Source organism: Macaca thibetana, chromosome 3 (assembly GCF_024542745.1).
Source record: "Macaca thibetana thibetana isolate TM-01 chromosome 3, ASM2454274v1, whole genome shotgun sequence".
Classification (NCBI taxonomy): Eukaryota; Metazoa; Chordata; class Mammalia; order Primates; family Cercopithecidae; genus Macaca; species Macaca thibetana.
In genome coordinates this window covers 157997603-158023057 of record NC_065580.1, presented here as the reverse complement: position 1 = coordinate 158023057, position 25455 = coordinate 157997603, and the positions used below count along the sequence as shown (strand labels likewise).

The 25455-nt window shown below is 48.2% G+C and overlaps 1 protein-coding gene and 1 long non-coding RNA gene across 3 annotated transcripts in view; one reads left to right on the top strand and one right to left on the bottom strand.

Moving 5' to 3' along the window:
* GET1 (guided entry of tail-anchored proteins factor 1) overlaps positions 1 to 25455 on the top strand; it is a 655129-nt gene that overhangs the window by 249211 nt on the left and 380463 nt on the right. The window lies entirely within an intron of this gene.
* LOC126950706 (uncharacterized) lies at positions 16314 to 18459 on the bottom strand. The gene is made up of 4 exons (XR_007724266.1): positions 18374 to 18459; positions 18105 to 18269; positions 16793 to 16928; positions 16314 to 16491 (listed from the first exon to the last, which is right to left on the bottom strand). It is a non-coding gene; the product is annotated as an uncharacterized LOC126950706 (long non-coding RNA).

The window sequence follows — 25455 nt, the reverse complement described above, 5'->3', positions numbered from 1 at the left end:
GGAGCCACAGACCGGGGGTGAGAAAGCACAGAATTACAACAAGGTGTCTAGGAACTCAGGTGTCCAACAAGCATTGTCTGAAACCTGAACAAATTGATGGACTGTTTTGCAATAAATATGTAGGTGCTATTGAGACTAGCAAACCCCAATTGCCTTAAAAGGGTCAATAATTTATTTATAACACCTACTTGACAATAGTTATTTTCTCAACTAACAAATACCAACCGATCCCTTGAATCTTTAAGAAGTGTTGACATTACAAAGGACCCTCATTCCAAAACACTGGGAATCCATGATCCAAGCAGTCTGTGTCCTGGGAGGTGAAGGTGTGGGGGGGTCACCTCAGCAGGGCCTGGGGAAAGGCTCTTTGCGGGGAGGAGCTTCTCACCTGCTTTTGTGCAGGCAGTGGAGTGGCAGTGGGACTTAGGTAAGTTGGCGGTAAGTGGGCAGGGCCCACATTCTCCAAAAGGGAAGAGACTGCAGAGCTGTGGGGGAAGCAACGGTCCGACCTCAGCTTTTGTTCTGTCCTCCCTGCACTTTCTTACTAGCAGCTGGAGGTCAGAAAAGGGTGTTTGTTCAGGGCTGCTTGAGTGGGCAACAGCTGAACCTCTCTGAACACAGCTTCCTCTTCATAGCCTCCAGCACCTGGCTCACTCCCCTCCTGGCCAGCCAAGAGTCAGCTGGAAATACAGCCCCCAGAGCCAAGGCTGACGCTGGCCCAAGGCACTGGCTGTGTGTTCCGCCTCAGCCCTGTCAGGCCAGCGCCTCCACTAACGAAAAGACACTTGCTCCGTGGAGCTTGCAATGTGTTTTGAGGTGGGAGGCAGGGATTTGGAGAGGAAGCTGGATCACCTAAAATGCCGACAGACAGACGTACCTTTGCACAAACAATGCCAACATGCTGGCAGGATTCAAGTCATTCTTGTTGCTGTGAAAACATATTGATTCTATAAATAAAACAGTGCATCCCCACTGCTGACCTCTAAGATAAGGAAAGCTTGCCCCACTCCTGTAAAACAAGAATATTCTTCTGAATTAGTCAGACCAAGAGGCTGGCTGTCAGGGCTCCTGAGAGGCCCTACTGGAATGAGAAGCCATCCTAGCCAGCTTCTGTGCCCTCATTCCCGATGCAGCCGCTTCCTGGGGGACAGTTGAGAAAACCCAACCCGGATCAGGCACTGGCTTCCGTTGGCTCCCTGACCTTCCAGCCAGGACCACTTTCCTGAGTGTTAAGGCTCAGTGGCACCAGCAGCTTTACCTCCAACAGCCAGAGCCCGCTCCCAGTTTCAATCCTTGCTCCCCATGGCTTCCAGGATGGACCAAGCTCCAGAGAGATGTGCAAAGCCCTCCCAGCTCTGGTCTGCTGGCCTCCCAGGCCATGACCACACACACCCTCTCCCTCTCTCCCGCCATCCCCGGGCCTCCCTCCAGCTCCCTAGTCAGGCTTCCCTAGGAGCCTGGCCACTTCATCGGTGCTGCGGCTGTTCCACAAGTTGCTGCCCCCCGTGCTCCTGGGGGAGCACCCTCAGCCTTTGCATTCCATGTTCATCCACCACTTGGGCACTCCACAACTCTGTGTGGCCCTGCCCTGGGGTGGGTGCTGGGGGGTTCTGAAGAAGACAGAGACTCTGGGATCTCATGAGGCTTATGATCTCCTCTACTAGAGAGAAACTGAACAGTTCTGCACGTTGCTATTTAGCGACATCTGGTATCAGCGCTACCTCGGAAAAGAAGGCTGAATGCAGGGAGAGGATGCCAGCCTGGGGCGCTGAGGAAGGGGTGGCGTGTGGCCCGCGGGAAAGTATGAGGGGCTGTCCTTCTGGAACAGGAAGTAGAACGTCTGAAGGACATGTCACAGGTTCTTCAAGCTCACTCTGGCAGCCGCTGGAGAATGGACGGGAAGGAGCCAAGGATGGCACCAGGAAGCCACAGGGGCAGTGTTTGCTGCTGTCCGGGTGGGAGATGGTGATGGATGCCCTGTCCTGAGGGAAGCTGTGGAGGCTTATCCAAATACACAGAACAACTCTGTGCTGAGGGAGAGGAAGGGGGTGTATCCTGCAGGATTCCCCAGGAAACTTAACCATAGGGGACATAGATAGATAGAGATGTATTACAAGGAATTGGCTTGTGTGATTATGGAGGCAAAGAAGTTCCAAGATCTGCAGTCAGCAAGCTGGAGACCCAGGAGAGCTGAGGGTACAGTCCCATCTGAGTCCAAAGGCCTGAGAACCAGGAGAACCAGAAAAGAGGTTTAACGGACTCACAGTTCCACGTGGCTGGGGAGGCCTCACAATCATGGCAGAAGGCAAGTCACATCTTACATGGCGGCAGGCAGGAAAGAATGAGAACCAAGTGAAAGGGGTTTCCCCCCTTTGTTTTTTTTGGGATGGAGTCTCGCTCTGTTGCCCAGTCTGGAGTGCAGTGGCATGATCTCAGCTCACTGCAAACTCCACCTCCCGGGTTCACACCATTCTCCTGCCTCGGCCACCCGAGTAGCTGGGACTACAGGCGCCCGCCACCACACCAGCAAAATTTTTTTTTTTTTTTTGTATTTTTTTTTTAGTAGAGATGGGGTTTCACCGTGTTAGCTAGGATGGTCTCAATCTCCTGACCTTGTGATCCGCCCACCTCGGCCTCCCAAAGTACTGGGATTACAGGCGTGAGCCACCGCACCCGGCCTGGTTTCCCCTTGTAAAACCATGAGATCTCATGAGACTTATTCATTACCATGAAGACAGTATGGGGGAAACTGTGCCCATAATTCAATTATCTCCCACTGGGTCCCTCCCACAACACATGGGAATTATGGGAGCTACAATTCAAGGTGAGATTTGGCAGAGGACACAGCCAAACCACATCACAGCCCTCCACTATCAGGTTCCTGGCACTGTACAGACATGGGAATCCAGGCAGGATGCTCTGCCTGGACCCCTCTCATGAAGACAAGGAGGGAATACACAGCAGGCAAATCCCAGGGACAAGCCAGGTTGTGACTTTGTGCCCCTAGTGAAAGAAGGAGCCGTTCACTTCATTCATTGTGAGGCGGTCTATGTGCAAAAATCATGTGAGCACCATGATTGGCAGTATTTTAAGACTTCTATAAATATTCAAAACTGAAAATAATAATCAGATTAGATTATTTTGGATTTGGACTTACTGAATTTATTTCTCTAGCATGATCATTTCACATATTTTTTAAACTTTTCATATTGAGAGAAGGATGAGCCAATTATCTTTTTCAGGCAATCACAGTACTGGTGTCACATCTCAGCAGCTGGGGGCTGGGGCCCTGGATTCAAAGCATCCATCTGAACACAATGTCACCCATGCACCCTGAGAGAGACAGCTTCAAGCAGTGGAGGTGTGTGGCCTGGAGGCCCCCAGTAGGCCACCAGGCATGTTTTCCAAGAAAACCGAATCTTCTGACGGGATTACTAACATTGGGAGATTTCCGTTTCTTGGATGCCAGTGGAGGGACTGTACCAGCCTTAAAAGAAATCACGTGAGCCTCCACTAATCTGCAAACAAAGGGGAAATTAAGGTTCTGCCCACTTTTGTGGTTTTTGCTTTTCTGGAAAGTTTACTTTGTGCATCCTTATGTCATTACATAACACTGTATTAATAAGCAGTTGACTCAGAACTCCAGAGGACTTCCGAGCTAGTAAAGTCCACCACATGTTACTAAGTCTATTCTTCCTCCCAGAATAAAATCTTCCACCTTCTCTGAGTTAGGCCTTCTTCATCAGAACCATTTCTTTTCTTACTCAGCACTCTGAGGTTTCCTACTTGTCATCCAACCGTAGTATCCACTGGTAAATTACACAGATTCACAACCCAGCCACTTCTTTTGTTTCCTCCTAACATCTGGAATAAGCTACTTCCTGCACCAGAGCCTCTGTCTGTCATGCCTTTACTGGATCTTATTTTGGGGGGCTGACCAGTTGCCTAAACCCACATGCCCCCTCTCACCTGGGTTCTCAAGAACTTCTATTTTGGACATCCACCAAAAAAAAAAAAATCTTGTTAAGTAAGACGAATGTCTTACCTGCTGGCAGAAGCCTGTCATGCTCATCAAAACTTTGAGATAACCAGGGTTCCTGGAATCTAAATCTTCCTACACAAAATAGCAGAATAGCTGATCAAATAAGAGTCAGACAAGTAAGGTTCAGCTTTGGAATCAATAAATGGGGCCGGACCCAGTTATTCACTTACATTCAAACAGCAAATAGGCTGGGTGCAGTGGCTCACACCTGTTATCCCAGTACTTTCGGAGGCGCAGACAGGCAGAATCATGAGGTCAGGAGTTCGAGACCAGCCTGACCAACATGGTGAAACCCTGTCTCTACTAAAAATACAAAAATTAGCCAGGCGAGGTGGTGCACCCCTGTAATCCCAGCTACTCAGGAGGCTGAGGCAGGCAAATCACTTGAACCCGGGAGGCAGAGGTTGCAGTGAGTCATCGCACCATTGTACTCCAGCCTGGGCAACAGAACAAGACTCTGTCAAAAACAGACAAACAAAAAACAGCAAATACCTGTGAACAGCCACCTGGGCTTTGCTGGAAGGTTCTCCCATTTCTGACGAGGGTTTGTCTCTTTTTAAAATTTCATTTTAAAAAGTACCTAAAAAGTGAATTGATCACAGGAGATTGTATCCCATGAAAGAACGTCTCCCAGCAATGTTAAGGGGAGAAATAAATTTGAGCGTAGATCTGTGGGTTCCCGGGGAAGGAAGCGCTCAGTAAGTGTAGTACAAGGCAGCATGACACTAACATGAGGCTGCAGGTGACACTGTAACCACCGGCTGACTACAGTATCAACATCCAAACAAAGACAGCAGCAGATTAAAGAGGACACGCATGGCCTGCCCTCAAGCTCATTCATAGCCCTCCAAATCAACTCTGTGCAGCTTCTTGACTTTTCACAGTCTGCTGGCTTCAAGATGTTTTTCCTGGCCTTCTTCTAATGCCTCCTCCCCAATCCCAGGTAAAATTATTGAGGGGGGCGGTACTCATTCAATATATACGTAAGTTATTTGAGAAAGTTTATTAAGGCACAGTGGCTCACGCCTGTAATTCCAGCACTTTCGGAGGCTGAGGTGGGTGGATCACAAGGTCAGGAGTTCAAGACCAGCCTGGCCAAGATGGTAAAACCCCGTTCTACTAAAAGTACAAAAATTAGCAGGGCATGGTAGTGAGCGCCTGTAATTCCAGCTACTCGGCAAGCTGAGCAGAGAATTGCTTCAACCTGGGAGGCGGAGGTTGCAGTGAGCCGAGATAGTGCCACTGCATTCCCGGCTGGGCGACTGAGCGAGACTCCCTCTCAAAAAAAAAAAAAAAGAAAAGAAATGCTATCCACAAAGTTGGATAAGTACAAAACTATCGTCCCAGGAAATGAAGCCAATGATTAGGGCAGGGGTTGGCGAGTGTTTTCCGTAAGAGCCAGATAGTAAATATTTTCAGCTTTTACTGGCCCATTTGGTCTTTGTTGCAACTGCTCAACTCTGCCATCAAAATGCAGGCAACAGCCGTGGATAATATGTAGTGAATGGGCATGAGCATTGTCTTAGTTCATTTTCTGTTGCTTAAAACAGAATGCCTAAAACTGGGTCATTTATAAGGAAAAGGAATTTATTTCTTACAGTTATGGAGGCTGAGAAGTCTCACGTCAAGAGGCCACATCTGGTGAAGATCCTCTTGCTGGCGGGGACCCTCTGCAGAGTCCTGTGGTGGTGCAGGGCAACCCGTGGTGAGAGGGCTCAGGTCTCCCTTCCTCTTCTTACAAAGCCGTTGATAACCCACCAATCCATTAATGCATTAATCCATTAACCCATGAATAGATTAATCCATTCATGAGGGCAGATTTCCCATACCCCAATCACCTGTTAAAGGCCCTATCTCTCAATATAGTGACGCTGGGAACTAAGTTTCAACATGAGTTTTGGAGGGGACATTCAAACCACAGAAGTGTGTTCTAATGAAACCACGTTTATGGATACTAAAATTTAAACGTATCATTTTCATGTGCCACAAAATTTGTTCTTCTTTTGATGTTTTCCCACACTATTAAAATATAATACTAGGACTAGCTTGTGAGCCATATGAAAAGAGGCAGCAGGCTAGATTTGGGCCGTGGGCTGCAGTTCACTGGCATCTGGTCTAGGGCCACTCTCTCAGTAACAAAAACTTCATGCATTCACCTCTAATAATACGCATGTGTATGTGACAATACTCAAACAGTGAGCAAGGTGAGACTGAAAAACGTATCAGTTGACACTCCAGAATTTTCTTGCTGAAATCCTTCAGTGCATCATCTTATAAAGTCCTGGGAATCCACGCTGAGGCACCTGACCTAGAAAAGGAGATGAGAAACTCCTGTAGATTTTAGTTTTCTGTTAGCCCACTGTCTCCAGAGATGATAATAATAATAATAATAACTATGGTGCATTCAACATCTCAATCTGAGATGTTCTGGTAAAATGAAGGCATGTCCGCATGTATTCACAAATACATGTATTCACAAATACACCTAGAGGTGAGAAATAGAAAAGATCTCAGTAGTTCAAATCTGAGTAGCGCTGTGCTTGTATCACTCAGCTCAAAATCTGCAGAAGCACTTGGACCAGTTAAAACTGTGCAATGGGGTCAAAAGTTCAAGTATTTTATCTCGATCGAGACAGAGGATGTGGGATGCCCTCCATACTCCCTTCCCTTTTTTCCTGGAGGTTTGAAACCATCCCAATTTATTTTTTTCCAAAGTCTGACAGTAACTCAGTGGGTCCTCCTAGCCTTGGAATGAGCCATTCCTAGATGCCATGGAAATTGTCTATGGGGGATGCCTCCTTGGCTATCTTCTGCAGCCTACATCTGGACCAGTCAACAATCTGAACCCTCAGCTTCCTGGATGTAAATCTTTCCCCAGACTAGCTGAGAACTAGGGGTTGACACAAGAATGCACTAAACAATTCTTCCCCCACTAACCTGTACCTCCACAGTGAAGAGTGAGTGCTAGGAGCCAGGCGCAGTGGCTCACACCTGTAATCCCAGCACTTTGGGAGGCAGAGACAGGTGGCTCACTTGAGCCCAGGAGTATCAGCACTGCAAACAGTCTATCCCTTTACCTTTTACATAACTGTACTCACCGATCAGGAAAACAGACCTTGGTCAGACAGAAGCGATGGTCATAATCTCTCTGCAGATGGACTTTTAACCATATTTCTTCAAATTGCAACAAACATACATACAATTCATCAGCCATACAGACTCTATGCCACCTCCTTCTCCCATTTTAGGGTGTTGAGAGCCCAGATTAATCACGGCTGGGTGGGGCAACTCACACCTGCAATCCCAGCACTTTGGGAGGCCCAGGTGGGTGGATCGTTTGAGTTTAGGAATTTGAGACCAGCCTGGGCAACATGGCAAGACCCTGTCTCTACAAAAAATACAAAAATTAGCCACGCATGGCGGTGTACTCCTGTGGTTCCAGCTACTCAGGAGGCTGAGACAGGAGGATTGCTTGAGCCCAGGAGGTCGAGGCTGCAGTGAGCTGTGATCACACCACTGCACTCCAGCCTGGGTTACAGAGTGAAACCCCATCTCAAAGGAAAAAAAAGGTCATATGTGAAAACTTCTGGGGAGTCCAAAGACAAACACCATAGCTCACGGGCCATTAAGACAATCTGTGCGAACACTCAATGAACCAATATGAAGATAGAAATCCTGGTGAATCATATATGTATTCCAGAAGATTAAAATCAGGAAGGCAAAGGAAAATGGAGAGCTGGCACTTGGCACCCATGAAAGACCCGGTCTCCCTGCCCCGCCAGTCGGCATTTCTCCCTCCCGCCCTCAGGATCAGCCCAGCATCAGCGATTATCTTGGCCCATTGAGGGCTGGATGCTACTGGCTGATTTTTGTCTCTCCAGTCAGGAGCCAACACAGGCCTCCTGAACCTCCAGCACCCTGGCTCACACAGGACAATGACACAGATCAACTCCCAAATAAATTCCTCTCTGTTGTCCTGAAATGTGCTAATTGCCCATAATGAGCACATTATAACAATTAAGGATGACTATGCAAAACCTTTGACTGAGGTAGCAATCCTTCACCCACAAATTGCAAGGCCTTTCCTAAATCTTTTTTTTTTTTTTTTTTTTTTTGAGACAGAGTCTCACTCTGTCGCCCAGGCTGGGGTGCAGTGGCCTGATCTCAGCTCACTGCAAGCTCCGCCTCCCGGGTTTACGCCATTCTCCTGCCTCAGCCTCCCAAGTAGCTGGGACTACAGGCGTCGCCACCTCGCCCGGCTAGTTTTTTGTATTTTTTAGTAGAGACGGGGTTTCACCATGTTAGCCAGGATGGTCTCGATCTCCTGACCTCGTGATCCCCCCGTCTCGGCCTCCCAAAGTGCTGGGATTACAGGCTTGAGCCACCGCGCCCGGCCTCGTAAATCTTAATTAAAGAGCACACCAGCCACCTGAGCGAAGGCAGAGTTCTCCCACTTTCGAGATGGGGAAAACTGAGGCTCAGGGTGGCAGGTTTCTTATTTTATTCCATAAGGCACACGTCTACATTTTCATTGGTTTAAATTAAATGCTATACATCATCTAGAAGGAGTTTGTTAAATACATTGCTTAGCTGTTCCAAAGAATGATAGGTGGTTGTAAAAATTCATGTTTCGAAGACATGGCAAAATGTTTGTTATGGAATTTTAAGGGAAATTAAGAAAGATATGTGCTGTATCTGTAGGACGGTCTCGGTCGAGTGTGAAAACACGCGTGCTGGTGTGTGTTTGCGTGTGTGTGTATCAAGACTAGACCATAATGTTAACAAGGGTTCGCAGTTTCTTGTGTGATTCAAGATGACTTTTCATGTTTTCTATACTTTTCTGTCATTTCCAGATTTCCTACAACAATCATTTAATCTTTTATAAGAAAAAAAGATACATGTTTTAAAGATTTTTAAAGGTATTTTAATTTTTCTTAAAAAAGATATTTTAAAAGACTGTCCTATTCTGTTTTACATCAGGCTCCTTGGTCCTCCCTTATTAACTCTTTAAATGCATGCAGGACGTTCACTCGGCAGCCCTCTTCTCCTGGGCCACCTGTGCTTGGGTTTGTGGTGAATTGACAAGCATGTCATCGGGGTGGGACTCCTGCTTCAGGGGATGCCTCCCTGGAATTCACTCAGAGCGGCTGGGAATATCCACCAAAGTCTGGGGATGCAACATGGGGCCAAATCCCAGGTCTCCATCCAGAAGGGCTCAGGAGCCCCCGCGGCCCCTGCTTAGAGTCCATGGCGTGACCTTTGTGGCCACGCCTTTCCAGGAAACGGACGTGTGTGCTGGGCGCCTCCTTCTCAGCCCACCCAGCTGTCTGGTGGACAGGGAGAGGAGAAAAGGCAGCCCCAACATCAAAGACATAGCAACTGCCTGGTGACATCCTCCCAAGCCAGCCGGAGGTGTCAGCTCGAGGCCGGACTCTGTTTCCTGCTGCGAGGGCAGCTGCTTCCCTCTTCCCTTCAACTCAGAGGTGAAAGGTTCGCACCATCCTGCAAACGCCACCCTCCAGCCTTTGACTCCCACACCCTAAACAAAACAGCAACCACATCGTGAGCTCAAACTGAAACCCCCCGAAGGATGGGCAATGTGGAGGGACCTTTGCCCACCAACAACATTTTCCAACTACACACCAAAAGGAAAGAGCTGTCCTCCCTGAAACGCCTTCCGATCTGAGCCCGGATGCTCAGGCCTCTTGGCTGTTTTCGGGTGCAGGGGCAGGGACCCTGGGAGGCTCCACATTGCTCAATGCCTCTGAGCACAGGCTGACTCTCTTCACAGCAATCTGGGGAATTTGGGCTGTTCTGGGGTGGAGCTGGGGACAACGGTGTGTGTTGGGCAATAGCAGTGGCCTCAACTTGTTCTGGCTTTTGGCTCTACAGGGAAATCCAGGCAGACTGGGACTGAGGAAGGCTGGGTGGGCAGGCAGGGCTGGTGGACATGGGGAGCAAGGTGGTGGGCCACCCCATTGACAGAACCCTCCAGGAGAGAAGCGCGGTAGGAGCTGGACGTGGGTGCAAAGGGGGTGAGGCGCTCCGGGAGGGAGCCCTGAACACAAGCTGTGGGGAGGAAGGGAGGAGGAAAGGGGACAGGCCTGGGGCCCCCTGTGGGGGGCTGAGCTGGGGACAGGCACAGAGCAGAAAGGAAGCCATCTACCCTTTAAAATGCCTCCAAAAACATAACCCCAGGACTGCCTTGTACCTTCCAACTTGCCTGTCGGCATCCACTGAGTGTGTCTCATGTGGCACTCACAGGAGAGAAACACAGTCTGCAGCACGGCGGGCTGGCCAGCCGCGGGAAACCCTTCCATTTGGAGGGAAAATGAAGATTATTGGTGTCAACTGTAAAATCAAAGAGATGGCAAGGACAAACTGTGTGCCTTCAGACACTGCTTCCCCGGGCACCTGCATGCTCACTCTCTTACCCTTGTCTCCACCCCTAATCTCCCCAGTGCCTCAGGAGGGGGCTGGGTGAGTGTTGGGTGGCAGTGAGGCCGAGTCACCCAGCTGGTGAGCAGGTGAGCCAAGACCCCACCCAGGGCCACCGTCCTGCATCCCAGTCAATCATGCACATGCGAGATAGATAAAGCCCTCAATGCTCATTTGGAGCTGCTTGAGAAGAGAATATAATTCATGGGCCAAAGATACAGAAATGTCTTTCCCAGTGGGAGGCAAGCTGGTGGCACCTGCTCTCCAGGGCCTAACGCCTCATTTCTGCCTCTCCGATACCTGATGCTATCAGAGGATTTACTCCCTCTAAAGGCCAACCTGCGACCTTCACTTAGCTCAAAATGTAGTTCAGGGAGAGAAACTAACAAAAGGGAATGGGAGTGGGGGGAAGACAAATCATCTTTTTCTGCCACCAAAGGACAGCTGCAAACATAGAGAACGTGAAGCAGCCGGGAAGCGGTCATGGCTGGTGTGAACTCAGTCCCAGGGGAATCGGCCGTACTGAAATGCTGCCCAGAGAAAGGCAAGCCCAGCAAAAAGGCAGGCCCCTCCCAAGGTCAAGGCTTCCTCGATTCGGAGGGGGCCTTCCATCGCAAACCGCACACCCGCCCACAGTGTCAGGCTGCAGCGTCAGGAACAAAACCAGCAGCCCAGAGTGAATGAGGCGCAGGCAGTGCCCCGGTCCATGGGAGGGTTAATTAAGGCCACCCTGAGCTGCATACCTGAGTCTCAACACTTGGGCTGAACTCCAGACCTGAGTGCCAAGGACATGGGGCCAAAACCTGAGAAGGAATGTGAGGCTGCCCACGCGGTCACCTTGGCTGGCAGCCACAGCTGACCTGGAGGGGTGAAGGCCTGGATGTCATTCCTCCATAGGAGACTGCATTAGCCCAGGCTGGAGGATCGCCAAGGCCATGGCCCGCAGAAGCCCATGTGAGCCTGAGGCCCAGCCCGGCCCATCTTCTCAAGCCTGGCTTGACCCCTGCCTGGGACAGCCTGCTTCGTCCTGGAATCGGTGTGATGTGATCAGGAGAGGCGAAATTACGCTGTGTACCTGACAGAATATCAGACTCAGAGTGCCTGGGGCTGCCACAACAAAGTACCACAAACCAGGAGGCTTAAAAGAATGGTAACATATTGTCTCACCTTTCTGGAGACAAGAAGTCCAAAATCAAGACTGCTGTCCCTCTGAAACTCCAGATAGAGCCCCCCTTGCCTCCTCTAGCTTCCGATGGTGACGATCAACCCTTGGCACTCCTCGGCTGGCAGCTGCATCGCTCCAACCTCTGCCTCCATTGTCACACTCCATGCGTGTCTATGTCTCCAAATCACATCTTCCTCTACCTATAAGGACCAGCCATATTACACTGGGATCCCACCCTAATAACCTACTCTTTACTTGACCACATCTGCAAAGACCCTATCTCAGCATCACTCCAATCTCTGCCTTCGTCGTCACAATCCATGCGTGTCTGTCTCCACGTCACATTTTCCTCTACTTATAAGGACAAGCCATATTAGATTGGGATGCCCCCTAATGACCACCTCAACTTGGTGACATCTGCAAAGACCCTATCTCCAAATAAGGGCCCATTTCCAAACACCAGGGGCTGGAACTTAAACACATCTTTCTGAGGGACACAATTTGACCCACAACAGAATCCTAACACTTGGGCTCAAAAGAAAGAAAAATTTTACAGCTCAAAAATGTTTATAAAATAAGCATTATTGTTTAAAAATATAGAGAAATAGCCTGAAGATACATCATCTGGAGCTTTCATTTGTTGGACTATTATGCGGTCACTGAAAACTATTATTGAGAGACAATGGGATGAGGTGACAATATATTTCTAACCATCTTAAGCGATACCTATGGTGATGATGATGTGAAAACACGTCATGTGAATAATGAGGCCGGGGCGGCGAGATGAAAGAAATCGCTGTGGGGGAGATGGGAGATTATGGACAATTTTTCTCATTATATTTTTTATCTTAAACTTCTTTGTATTTAATATTTATTTTTTTCTTAATATTAATTATTTAAGTGTATATTTGCATTTAAATATTTTAAAATTAAAAAGAAAGGGGAAAAGGTGAGCTTCAGCTTATACTCAGCAACTATAGGATTTGGGAAGGCATTAACCTCTGCACTCAGTTGTTTTTTTGTTTTGTTTTGTTTTGCTTTGTTTTTTTGAGACGGAGTCTCACTCTGTCACCCAGGCTGGAGTGCAGTGGCATGCTTTCGGCTCACTGCAACTTCCTCCACCTCCCGGATGCAAAATGATTCTCCTGCCTCAGCTTTCCGAGTAGCTGGGGTTACAGGCATGCACCACTATGCCTGGTTAATTTTTTTTGTATTTTTAATAGAGACAGGGTTTCACCATGTTGGCCAGGCAGGTTGGTGGGGTGGTCCGCCCACCTCGGCCTCCCAAAGCGCTGGGATTACAGGTGTGAGCCACCACACTCAGCCTGCACTTAGTTTTCTAAGTGCACATTGGGCAAAACATATGTCCCTTCTACCTCTGAGGGCATCTGGGGTACTGACACAGCTGAAATGAAAGTGTTAGGCCATTTTTGCATTGCCATAAAGAAATACCTGAGGCTGGATAATTTTTTTTTAAAGAGGTTTATTTAGCTCACAGTTCTGCAGGCTGTACAGGAAGCATGGTGCCAGCATCTGCTCAGCTTCTGGGGAGGCCGCAGGGAGCTTTCACTCATGGTGGAAAGCAAGGGGGTAGGATATGCACATCACACTCAAGAGCCGGAGCATGAAAGAAAACAGGAGGTCCCAGACTCTTTTAAACAATCAGATCTCATGTGAACTGAGTGAGAACTCACTCATCACCAAGGGGATGGTGCTAAGTCATTCATGAGGATCCACCCCCATGACCCAACACCTCCCATCAGGCCCCACCTTCAACATTGGGGATCGAATTTCAGCATGAGAGTTGGAAGGGACGAACATACAAACAGTAGCAAAGGCCTAAGGATACAACCCCCCCCACCCCCCAGAGAACTCTATGGCATTCTAATGAAACCTTTTGCCCTTCATGTTATTACAGGGCAAGGCTGCATTTCCATCATTGTCCTTTTAAATGCTTAAGCAAGCCCAGTGACCAATCAGTACTACTGACAACAGGAAGAGGAAGAGAAGGAAGAATTCGCGTTATGAAGAGCACAAAGTCAAAGTGAGTCCAACCACTGGACATGGGTGTCATTGGCAGAAACTTCCAGAAGCTTGGTTCAACATTACCTACCTCAGGCTCAACCTTAAGGCTTTGAGCTGCTACAAGAACTCCAATAATTGTTTCCTGGCACAATTTCACTCATGTGCCAAGTTCTATAGCATGGGAACCTGCAGAGCCTCCCCATCTCGTCACCACTATGTGACCCATTCATTCCACACTGGCCTGTGGGGCGTCCATCCAGGGAGACGTGTAGCTGTGGCCAGGATGGAGCGGAGGACAGCTCGGAGTCCCTGCCCTCATGGGCTCCTGGGACTGTGAAGGGGACACTCCACAAACAGAAAAGTGCTGGGAGTGTCGGGAGGCGATGATCGCCCAGAGGAAAAGACAAGGTGAGAGGGGAACCCAGCCCAGGGTCAAGCCCTCGGGGATGGGACATTTGCACAAAGATGCTGTGAATTGAGGGGGAGCAAGCATTCCTATACTCAGGGGACAGAATGTGTCATCCAAAAGGGACCAGCAGGTGCTTCCAGGAACATCAAGAAGCAGGTGTATCTGGGGCAGAGCAAGTGAGCAAGAGAGGGGAGGAAAGAGGCCAGAGGGAGGCCAGGGCCAGAACACTCAGGGCCTGGAAGCAAAGGTCCAGACTCTAGATTTTATTCTTCGTGAGAAGGGGGCCACTGCAGAGTTTTGAGAAGGCAATGTCACTTTTTTTTTTTTTTAATAGAGTCTTGCTTTGTCACCCAGGCTGGAGTGCAGTGGCATGATCTCAGCTCCCTGCAACCTCCGACTCCTGGGTTCAAGTGATTCCCCTGCCTCAGCCTCCCAAGTAGCTAGGACCACAGCTTCACGCCACCATGCCTGGCTAATTTTTGTATTTTTAGTAGAGACAGGGTTTCACCATGTTGGCCAGGCCAGTCTCAAACTCCTGACTTCAGTTGACCCTCCAGCCTCGGCTTCCCAAAGTGCTGGGATTACATGTATGAGCCACCGCAACCAACCAGCAGTGTCACCTTTAAAGGGATCTCTCTGGGTGCTGTGTAGAGAACAGCTGGGGGATGGTACCCAGAGTGAGGCAGGGACAAGGGCAATAGCTGTGGGGTTGCTGAGAGGGGGCAGACTCTGGACAATTGTTGAGGGATTTGCACAGAGCATGCCAGGATTCAACAATCCCAGCATGTCCACCTTTGGAGGCAGGACCCCAGGGGAGCCACAGCAGGGCCAGAGCAGAGGAGAGGGAAGACACACTGGGATCCATCAGCACCTCTGCCTCCATCCATTGATTCTCTGAGACTCACACTAGTTCCTCTTGAGGGGTTGTCATGTAAAATACAGGATGTCCCACTAAATTTGAATTGCAGATCAACAGTGGATAATTTTTTAGGCATAAGTATGTCCCATGCAATATGTGGGATATGCTTACACTAAAAATTTGCTATGATTGATCTGCAATTCAACTTTAAATAGACGTTCTGTTATTTTGTTTGTTAAATGAGCCAAGTTCTATCAGAACTCCCCAAAAAAAGAGACTCTGGAAAATATATTCCCAGCTTGACCAAGACAGAGCTCCTGTCCCCAGGAACTGACAGAAACAACCACTACCAAGACTGAGTGCTTACCATGCACCCAGCACTGTGCCCACATGTTCAGCACTTCATCTAATTCCACGGCCCAGAGGATTATACTTTATTACTACTGGTTTGCAGATGAGAAAACTGAGGTTCACAAAGATACGCCAACTTATCAAAATTATACAGGTGGGCATAATAATAGCTAACACTTACACGGCACATATAAGCTCAGGCATGGATCTAAATGGATCTCACTTAATCCTTTTTCACAGCTCTATGAGAGAGGAACTGTTATTGAATCCATTTTACAGACAAGGAAACTAAATCGCATGGGTGTTAAGTGGCCCAGTCAGGATTTGAACCCAGGCAGTGTGGCTGCAGAATCTGTGCTCTTACCTAGCATCTTAAACTACCACTGAACCACTTCTGAGCCCACCTCCCCCCTCTTAATGAAACAAGGTTAATGCACAAGAAACACTCACAGAGTCCTAGTGGCAGGAATGTGGAGAGCTCATTGGAGTGCTATGGAATGGGGCAAACTGACAACAGAGGAGATGGAAATCATTGAGGATTGGGGGAGGGTTCATGGAGGAGGAGGCAGACAAGTAGGATATCTGAACAGTTGGAAGATGTGACAAAACGGAGGCTGACTAAACACCCATGTTAGGAACTATAAATACATAAAGTAAATATCACTGATTACTGAGTTCTTCATATAAGCCAGGCGCTGTACTACGCTTAGAATTTATCTTCCTCTAGACTGGGTAATACAGTGAGACTCCAACTCTACGAAATTACCCAGGCATGGTGCTCAAGCCTGCAGTCCCAGCTACTCAGGAGGCTGAAGTGAGAGGATCCCTTGAGCCCAAGAGGTTGAGGCTGCAGTAAGCTGTGATTGCACCACTGCCATCCAGTTTGGGTGACAGAGAAAGGCCTTTGTCTCAAATAAGAAAAAAAAAAAAAATACTTCTCTCAGTCTTCAAAGTCAGCCCCAAGGCAATATGGCCCCCATCTTGCACACTAGAAAACTGGGGTTCAGAGAGGCCAAGCAACTTGCCTGAGGTCACCCCATCAGGAAGAGACAGATGCAGGATTGCAACCACCATGGCAACTTCAAAGCCAGTGCACCTGCCATGTCACCTTCCCTCTTGGCATGCCTGGAAGGACTTCCATCCCTAAAGTCAAAACGGAGGCACTTGCAGAATGGCTGGATTCAACAGGGTCATCATGGCTTCTGGAAGAGACAGAGCAAGGGGATTTGCTCTAAAAAATACGGCCTCCATCTCAGAACCCTACAAAGATGCCCTCCTTGGCTGTGTGAGCAGCTTTTGCTGCCAGGCCCTGTTGGCAGAGGAATGGTGAGCTGCCTGCACTGGGTCAGGGAGAGCTGCAGCCCCCTCCTTGGGCAGAGAGTTCACCCGACAGAGAAAACCTGGGCAGAGAACTGCATCCAGGAAGAATGGAGGAAAGACAAAGGAAATGGCTGCCTCCTCCCCTGGGCACCCGCCCTCAGGGCCACCACCTCTGTTGCTCACAACTTCATCCATTCCTTTCCTTGGGAATCCATGGGTGTTCCAAGAGTGCTTTAGTGCAGTGCTTCAGAGCTTTGACTTTAGGGCAAGATTTGCCCATTGTGAGCAATCTGATGACTCTGTTTCGGTTTCTAAAAACCTTCTGGGAGCAAATGCAGAAATAATTACAAAAAAAGTGAACAAACCTGGAGAAAACCTGCCAGCCTGGAAGAGAGAATGGATGTGTCTATGGGCAAGGCCATCCATACGCATGACGACCAGGGTAACTGTGAATCACAGATTAGAACTGGGGCAGCTCTGGGTGTTAGAATGCAATGTGGAAGCATGAATAGGTCACCATTCAGCTGGGATTCCAGAAAAATGGAGTTTGGCAGATGCAGACTCCTTGTCTAAGACTTCTTTTAGGAGCCTTCCTTGCGTTGTGGTATCTTCTATTTGCTCCATCAGCCCTGGGCTCTCAGTGACTAGAGGGGTCTGTGTGAGTGGTTCCAGACCAGCTCAGTATGTTACTAGGTTGTATTATCAACTACAAGCCTGCAGCTTCTGTAGCAGTCTCTGCGCTTTTTCTAGATAGTGAGCTATAATTAGGGTGATCTCAGAGCTGAAAGTCAAACAGAAATGCAGATGGAACCAATCAGCCTCAGATTCCAAAGCAGCTGATACAAACATAACGTACCAATAAGAATGTTGGTGCACACAGGAAGGAAGCCATAGCCCCTTGCCATCTGCATCAGGAAGGATTTTAACTTTTTGCTAGTTAATTTCGTAATTTTTAAAATCTTGTATAAGATTGTGTACCATTTGAAAGAAGAAAAAATCTTTAACAAATTTTTTTAAGGAGATAATAAAAGAAAGGAGCCTTGAGGACAGTAATTGCCAAACCATACTGCTAAGTTCAATGCCTGGATGACAGGCATTTTACCTGCAAAACACTTAAGGTTTTCCTTCTTAGTAAACTCATGCAGGCTTTACTATTAAAACACAGAAGCACTATCGCAGGAAGGACGTTGACATAAAGTGCTTTCAGGGCCCTCAAAGCTCAGACTCTAATCAATTTTCTTATGTCTACTGAAGAAGGCTTCAGCTCTTTGGTTTAAAATAACCCAGTGGATGGCCCTTACTTGCAGAAATTGTTCTATGCAGTTTTTTTCTCAGGAGGATGCAGAAAGCAATCCCTGCTGTGGCCGAGAGGAGAGCCGGCCTGGTGGGCTCCACTCTGCGGCAGCCGGTGTCACTTCTGGATCCGTTCCTGGCTGGGGCCCATTGTCCTGACCTGCTGGTCCCGCACCCCAGAGAGGAAAGTTGCTATTAATACCCTCTTCAGGTCCCTGCAGGAAGCTCGGCCTTCTCCAGACGCCACTTAGGAGTCAATCCTTGTTCCAAAGAAAGAGAGCACAGAACGCAAACTTGCTTCAGGTTGAAGAGGCTGGGGACAGGGGCATCCCAGGCTGCTCATCCACAGGTCATCATCGCTCGGCTCCTAAAGAGTACATCCTCGTGGAGGAAGGACCAACAGAAAACATGCTCTGCTGGCTCCAGACCCACACCTCGCTGGCGGCCCCTCCAGCATCTCCCATCACTCACGTGCAGGGCAATCGCCTCCAGCCCTCACCTGCATCCCTGGGATTCCTGCAGCTACATCCTCCCTGGTCTCTCAGCTCTGCTCTTTTGAGCTTCCACACAGGGCCCAGAGAGATTCTTTCACGAAGTGAATCAGGTGGGAACCACCCAAATGTCCATCACCTGATGCATGGAGAAATAAACTGCTGTCTATCCACGTGATGAACTATTCCTTGGCCATGGCAAGGGATGAAGTGCTGGCCCACGCTCTGACATGGATGAACTGAAAACATTCTGCTGAGGGAAAGCAACCATCACAAAAGGCTTGTAGGATTCCATATATATGAAATACCAGAATAGGCGAATCCACAGACACAGAAAGTGGTTGTCAGGGGCTGGGGGGAGGGAGGATGCGGCATGACTCCTCATAGACTGAGTCTCTTTTCGGGTTGATGAAAGTGAGCCTGCTTTGGGTGTGATGAAAGTGTTCTGGAATTAGAAAGTGGTGATGGCTGCACAACATTGTGAATCTACTGAATTCAACACTTTAACATCACTAAAATGGTGAATTTTATCTTATGTGCCTTTTATACCAATTTTTATTACTTTTTTGAGACAGGGTCTGACTTTGCTGCCCAGGCTGGAGTGCAGTGGCGTGATCACAGCTCATGGCAGCACTGACCTCCTGCGCTCCAGCGATTCTCCCACGTCAGCCGCCTGAGTAGCTGGGACCACAGGCATACGCCACCATGCCTGGCTAATTATTTTATTCTTTGTAGAGACGGGGTCTCTCTATGTTGCCCAGGTTGCTCTCAAACTCCTGTCCTTAAACGATCCTCCCACCTCAACCTCCCAAAGTGCTTGGATTGCAGGCATGAGCACCAATTTTTTTTTAAGCAAGTCAGAACATGACATCACTTAGCCTAAAACCCACCAGACCAGAGGCTCCCCCATCTCACCCTAAAGCCTCACCATGACCTATGAGGTTCTCCCAGTGTGCTCTCACGCCTGGCCACTTCCCTGGCACCTCCTACCTCCACTATTCTGTCCCCACACTCTTCAGCCATGCTGGCTTACTGGCTGAACCCTGAACTGCACGAATACACCGCTGATGCGGGGCCTTGGCACAAGCCATTCCCTTTGCTGGAAGCATCTTCTCTGGGTCTTCTCACGGCTCCCTCACTCCATCAGGCCTCATCTCAGAAGCCATCTTCTCTCACATGCTGGGCTAAAATGCCTCCCTCCCTTGGCCCACTGCTCTCCTGTCTGGCCTTCTTCCTTTTCTCTTGGCACCACTCATCCTGAACTCATACATTTGTTCACTAACATATGTGGTTGTTTAGAGTCTGTCTCCCACACAGCAGGTCAGCTCCGCGAGAGCAGGGACCAGGTCTGGTTTTGTCCACTGCAGTATCTCAGTGCCCGGGACAGTGCCTGGCACATAGTGCTAAATAGATCCAATGACGTAGCACCATTTACGTCTAAATTATTAGAAAACCAGGCCGGGCGCGGTGGCTCATGCCTGTAATCCCAACAGTTTGGGAGGCCAAGGAGGGTGGATCACCTGAGGTCAGGAGTTCAAGACCAGCCTGGCCAACATGGCGAAACCCCGTCTCTACTAAAAATACAAAAATTAGCCAGGCAGGGTGGTGGGTGCCTGTAGTTCCAGCTACTTGGGAGGCTGAGGCAAGAGAATCGCTTGAACCCAGGAGGCAGAGGTTGCAGTGAGCCAAGACAGAGCCATTGCACTCACTCCGTCTCTAAAATAAAATAAAATAAAATAAAATAATAAATAAAATAAAATAAATAAATTATTAGGAAACGATATTTATTTTGAGTATTGATATTATCAAGTAAGATCGTTTGTACCACCTACTACAAGAGACCCACAGACAGTGTTATGGGGTTTAAATAAAGGAAATCTTTTCTACCTGGGCGTGAGGGGGGGTCAGAGTAGAATGGAAGCCAAGGTGTGTAGCTACGTAGTCCCTGGGCTGGGGCAGGACACAGGACGGAATTCATTTGCTCAGGCAGCAACGAGGAAGCGTGATGCTTCCCTGTGCCCTTGCTGACCCTCATGATCGTCTTTAAAGCTTACCAATTATATTAGGTGACAGTGGCATTTTTGATTAATTAACACTTCTTTGATTGCTAGTGAGGTTGGCTGTTTTTCACAGGTATATATTAATCATTTCTATTCATTCTTATAGTTATCGGTAATTATGTTCATTGCCCATTTTTCCACTGGATGTTTGCGGTTCGTTAAGTTGTTCTTTTTTAAGACATTGATGCTTACGTACACATTTATATACACATGTGATACAAATATATAGCATATATAGCAAATAGAAATTTCTGGTTTATTATTTACCTTTTCATTTTAACGTCATCTTTAGATATGTAGTCAAATTCTTTTTTTATGCTGTTCTTTTTGCTTCTATATCTAGAAATGTCTTAGCTCTAAAAATAGATCAGTATTTATCCTTTTTGTAACTGTTTTTATAACACAAGAGTATAGAAGATGAAAACTTTTACTTGTAAGTGATGACTTTTATACTTGTGGAATTGTTATATAGAAGAGTCATATATACCAAGAATCTTTAAAAAGTTCCCACCGTTAACCCAGCAATTCCGTTTCTGCAACCCTCTGGGAAGACCTGTTTCTCATCCGGTCACCCCTGAGGCATAACACGAGAAGTAGCAGGTGAGACCTGAGGCCTCAGGGTCCCCAGGGCTCATCTCCCTGGACATCCATTGTACTGAAAGCCTCTGCAGGTAGGGCTAAATTAACGACTCATTTAACGGATTAGTAATTGAAGATGTTATTTTAACATTACAACAAATTAGATCACTTTCAAGAAGAAAGCTACATTCTCCTAAAATTCTAAGAAAAAGATGAAAACCTCAAAGCTTCTCTTTGGGGGATACACTTTGGCAGGATATTGGAGAGTCACTATCCACACCAACAGATCTGAGATATGCACCAAGATTTATTTATTTACAACGTTCACTGCAGCATAATTGTGCAAAAAAATGGAAACAATCTCAATATCCAACAGTAGCAAATTGGCTCTATCAATTATGATATGATCTCACATGATGAACAGGGTCCACTGAAACTGTTTCCACGAAAATAATTTTAGTTACAATCACTTTTTTCAAAATCTAATGTGACCATGAGAACATATTAGAAAAAATATCGAGCTGGCAGTCGGCCAAAAGGTTACCAGTGGCAGAACAGCTGAAGGCGGTTATTTTCTCCTTGATACTTTTCTGAACTTCCATTTGCTCCACAGTGACTTTATGATTTTCTACTCAGAAGAAGAAAGTGTGGGGTTTGTGGCTGCTGTTTGGTTTGGCAGCTCGCTTTGTTTTTGAAAGAGAAGTGGAGCGGAGGGAGCAGCGCTGTTCGTGTAGAGGGCCTCGGGGAGACGCCTGGGAATGGGGCCCCTTCATGCCTTGTCTGCATGTTAGGGATAGAGACACGTGAATATTTTTACATGAATTTTAATACCTTCACCGGCCTGTAGGTTGGAAATAGCTGGTCAATGTCTGGTGCATCCCAGCATGGGAGGCGTGTCCCTCTCCAGCCCCAGGCGACATTCTCGGGGTTGACTTGGGGTCATAGTTGTCTGCTCCAACTGTTTGATCAGCTTCATGTCCAAAATGGATCACTCACAGGGCAGTGTGTGATCATGTGTGTGACGTGGCTCTTCAAAGCCGGTTCCTGGTTGGGAAATCATCACACACACAAAGGTCGAATCTGCTGTCTGCCCAGCGTTGATGGTGCCTGCCATACCTCACGTCTGCACCCTCTCCTGTCCCCGCCTCCAGGCCTTCTGCCCATAGCCAGGTGTGACAGCCAGGGCTGCCGCCTCCGGATCAGGCAGTGCACAGCCCTGGGACCCCCAGGGACACAGAGCCAAGGGAAAGTGAGCCCCCAAACCTGCCTTCCAGCCAGGCCGCTTGGAGGAAATGCCCCAGCTTTGTTCAACATTTAATTACTTAATAAATATTAGATGATACCATTCTCCACAAAAAAAGATTAAAACCCAGAGAGAGATGGGCAAGTCAGGAAAACAAGAATAAAGGGGATTATTCTTCAAGGTAACAGGATATGAAGAGAAGTGCCCCCAGGCTGGTCCACTGGAGCATTTAGGTAACAGCAGAAGAGAGGCCTCTTTATAATCTCCTGGCCTGAAATTCACCCTCGTCGCTCCCAGCTTCACATATAACCTGGAACTCCGGGGGAGATGGGGAAAGCCGGGGGGCCGCCCCTGTGGCTGGCTGACCCAGGTCTCATGACAGAAGGTGAAAGACTCCTTTATTTATAATTCTCAGTACTCCCAAGTTGTAAGCCCCGATTTTACATATGGGTACCTTTTGAGTATTTAAAGATGTGCCAAGCACACAGTGGAGAAGCAGCATAGGTGGAGGCAGGACAAAGAGCTCAGGCCTAAGTGAATCAGCACCATCTCCCACCAGCTGTGTGACCTCAGGTAGGAGACTCAACCTCTCTGTGCTTCAGACTACACAGCTCCCACACAGAACGAATTACCAACCTGCCTCACAGCTATTGTCAGGGTTAAATGAGAGCACATCCATGAAGTACTCAGAGTGGGGCGCATCCTGAGTGTCACAAAGGTTGTCCTGTTATTGTCTTGTTTTGATGGTTGAGTCATCGTCATCATCATCATGATTATTATTATCCCCATTTCGCAGCAGTGGAAACAGAGGCTCAGGTCAGTCTGATTCCAGGGCTCCTTCTTTCTCATCTCCACTTTGCCTCCACCAATAACACCCAGTGGGGGCCCCAGTATGAAATTGTCTAACTCCTTACCTTCTTCACTATCTTTTTCTGTCTCCTTTCCCCACTCTCTTTCCCATCTGTAAGCCAAAAACCCCAACATCTAGGAAAAGTCAATCATGAAAAAAGTCATCCACCCACCAATTTGTGCCTCCAGCCCAGACCTCTCTCCCAGATTCCCAACTTGCATGTGCAACAGCCAACTCCACACCTCAGCCTCAGCATCTCATACTCCCTTCGCCCAAGACTAAACTCCTGCTCTTCATACTCAACTTGCTGCCTGCAAAGACCTCCCCATCCCCAGTGACACCATCCTTTTGGCTGCGCCAGCCAAAAGCCCTGGAGTGCCTGTCCGTTCTCTTCTAGCTCTCACTCTCTCCTTCCCCTCTTCCAATTGGTCAGGAAGTCCTGCTGGCCCTTCCTTCAAAGTAAGCCCAGGAGCCAACCACTTATTATCCTCCCACTCTGCTTGCTCCTGGATTCCTGAACCAGCTTCCCAACAGTCTCCTAAGGTCAAGTGGCGTCTGTCTTCTCCTCAGCCTCCTGCGTGGCTGCCATATCACTCAGCGCTAACTGCAGGGGCCTCACCATGGTCTCCGAGACCCTGTGTGATGCCTCGCCCACATCTTCCCTCTTCCATCCATGCCTCCTGCCCCCATCATGGTGGCCTCATTGTCCCAGCTCAGGGGCTTTGTCCTAGCTGCTCCTTTGCCCTGGAACTCACCTACTGCGGGGAGCTGTTTGGCTTCCCGACACCTCCTCTAAGCTCATGTTCCACCTTCTTTTCCCCCCAGGACCTACCCTGACCACCTGCAGTGGGTTGAATCATGTCCTCCCCAGTATTCATGTCCATGGGGAGACTGTCATTGTGACTTTATTTGAAATAGGGTCTTTGCAGATGTAATTAAGTTAAAGACTTTGTGATGAGATATCCTAGTTTTAGGGTGAGCCTTAAATCCAATGATCGGTGTTCTTATAAAAAGAGGAGAATACACACAGAGATACAGAGACAAGGCCATGTGAAGATGGGGAAAGAGACTGGGGTAATGGGGCCACAAGCCAGGGAAGCCTGGAGTCACTAGAAGGTGGAGGAGGTAGGGAAGGATCTTCCCTAGAGCCTCCAGAGGGAATGCAGCTCTGCCAGCAACTTGATTTTAGATTTCCAGGTCTCCTTCTTTCCCAACCTGACAGTGCGAGAGGATAGATTTCTGTTGGTTTAAGTCACACAGTGTGTGGTGCTTTATCAGGGCAGCCCTAGGACCCAAGTCCACTGTCCTATTGAACATCGAAGCCTGTCACACCCCTTCCATCCCAATAGCCGCACGTCTTCCTGCCAGTCTCTGCCACTTCTTTGTCCTCATGCAGGTACCGCTGCTGGCACGTGCTGTCATTTCTGCCTAACTGTGCTTATTTTTATCAGCTGTCTCCCCGCACTGGGACCGAAGGGCTTTGAGAGCAACTTCTTTGTCTTGATGAGCCTGGCAGGTCACATGGCTAATCAATATCTGTTCAATCAATGAATGTAATAATAAACAAACTCCTAAAGAATTGGAAAGGACCAGAAAACCCTTTCAGAATCTACATGAACTCTCCATCTTCCTCCTCAGCCACCCTTCATTTAACTTTATCAAACTGACATCCAGCTTTGAAAGCTAATGCTTTCTAGTTTTTGTTCTATTAAGTTTAATGACAAGCATGGCAATAGTGATCGTATCTACTATATTTCCCTGCACATTCCCCGTGTGGCTTGTAGAATCAATCAGCTCTTCTACAGCAAGATGGAAGAGTACTTGTCACTAAACCCAGGAAGCAGAGGTTGCAGTGAGCTGAGATCATGCCACTGCACTCCAGCCTGGGTGACTGAGCAAGACTCCATCTCAAAAAAAAAAAAAGAAAAGAAAAAAAGAAACACTGCAGAGAGTTGTTGGTGGAAAGCATCCTCCCATCACGCCCACTCCCAGGCTCCCCATTGCGTGGGATCTAGTATGGTGAGCTATGCCCCACCCAGCACAGGCAAAGAAGAGGAACTGATCTTACCAGCCATGCAGGGTCCTTTCACAACCACACACCTCAAAGAAGGATAAAGCCATCCACGAGTAACCCCAAGCCACCATAAGAGGTGCCCTTACTTCAGAGCTAACCTAGCCTCTGGGAGCCAACAAGAGCAAAGAAAGTCACTGGATGGTGTCCTCCCAGCCTGCTCACTCCTATGGGGCAGGGGGCCGGGAGCAGGGGACAGCTCCTCTAAGATCTGCACAAAGAACAATAGGAGGGCATTTGGGGACTGAGTTGTCACCTA